The sequence below is a fragment of the Cervus canadensis genome, chromosome 1, assembly GCF_019320065.1.
Source record: "Cervus canadensis isolate Bull #8, Minnesota chromosome 1, ASM1932006v1, whole genome shotgun sequence".
Taxonomy (NCBI): Eukaryota; Metazoa; Chordata; class Mammalia; order Artiodactyla; family Cervidae; genus Cervus; species Cervus canadensis.
In genome coordinates, this window is record NC_057386.1 from 5113974 (window position 1) to 5115390 (window position 1417).

The window sequence follows — 1417 nt, forward strand, 5'->3', positions numbered from 1 at the left end:
TGGGATCATTTTGTGGATGGCCTTTGACAGTTACACCATGTAAATCCATTCACCTCTCTGGGTCCAAGGTTGCCCACCTGTCAAATCCCCTAGGTTGCAGGGCTATGGTGAGGTAAACTAGAATACTATCTCTGTGTAGTTGCTAAGTCGTGTCCCGACTCTGCGACCCCATGGACTGTATCCCGCCAGGCTCCCCTGTCCATGAGATTCTCCAGGCAAGAATATTGGAGTGGGTTGCCATTTCCTCCTCCAGGTAGAGCACTACAAATGAATGGTTCCATTGTCAGATTGAAATTTTCTGACGCCTGGGATTTGTGTCAAAACCATAGAGATGGTGGAAGAGGATGTGGGGTTGGGGCATTCATGAGGCTGACCATGACTGAGACCCGGCTGGTGGACACACCAGTATCGTTCTCTCTGCATTAATGTGCATATGAAATCTCCAATTTTTTTTTTTCTTGGTAAATGAAGGGTCTTGGAAACACTTAGAAGAAACAGGCCATACTCTCCAAGTTTCATTATCAGTTAGGCGTCCTTCCCACCCCTCCTCCCAGGCATTGTTTTCTCAGGCATTTGAGTCTTTTCCTCACTGCGCACTACTCTCCTCGCCGCACTGGTGCCAATGTAAGGTTCTATCAGGGGAAACATCTTTGATGGTACAACACTGGTTTGAAACCAAAACCAAAAACCCCAAAGAAATAACCAACGACACATGAAAACCAGAAGCAAAGGAGCGCGCGCACACCCCTGCGCTCCGGCCGCGTCCAGGGCATGTGAGGTTACTTTCCAATGAACGAAAACGGACTCCCAGGTCCCTCTTCCTAACATCGCGTTCGGTGGATGACCAGAGGAAACAACGAACAACAAGGACGCCCCAGAAGGCTGCAGGCTGAGAGCCAGGGATGGGGGTCCAGCGGTCAGCTCTTTGCGCCCACCCGGCTCCCAGCCCGACCCGGACACGGAGGCGGCCGGGGGCCCGGAAGAGAAGGGGGCCGACCCAGGGGAAGGGGACGGGCCAAGAGTGCCATCGAGCCCTCACAGGGGAAAGACCGTAATCCGGCGCCGCCGCGAGGGGCCTGGCGAGGGGACCCGAACATCCCGAGGAGGGGTAACAATCAGACCGCCGGCGCTTGAAAAGTAACCGCGATGGGGAAACGCTGCACCAGCGCTAGGAGAGGTTTCAAAACCGAGTGAGGCTGCGCCCCAACACACCTGCCGGCTCAGCGACCCAACAACCACGCAGGCTCCCTTTAAAAAAAGTGCCGCCCAACCACTTTAAAAAAACCAGTTTAAAAACAGTGCCGCCCATCACTGGCTCCGCCCCTTGGCCGCGCCGAACAAGCCCGGCCCCGCCCCCCACCCAACCGGGCGGAAGCGCTTCCGCCCTCAATCAAGATGGCGGCTGGGCGGCGCGGCC

General features: G+C 55.7%; 1 protein-coding gene across 1 annotated transcript in view; it reads right to left on the reverse strand.

Annotated features, from left to right (window-relative positions):
* The window catches only part of SLC39A11 (solute carrier family 39 member 11), a 365940-nt gene that overhangs the window by 363880 nt on the left and 643 nt on the right, over positions 1-1417 (reverse strand). The gene's annotated exons all lie outside the window — the stretch shown is intronic.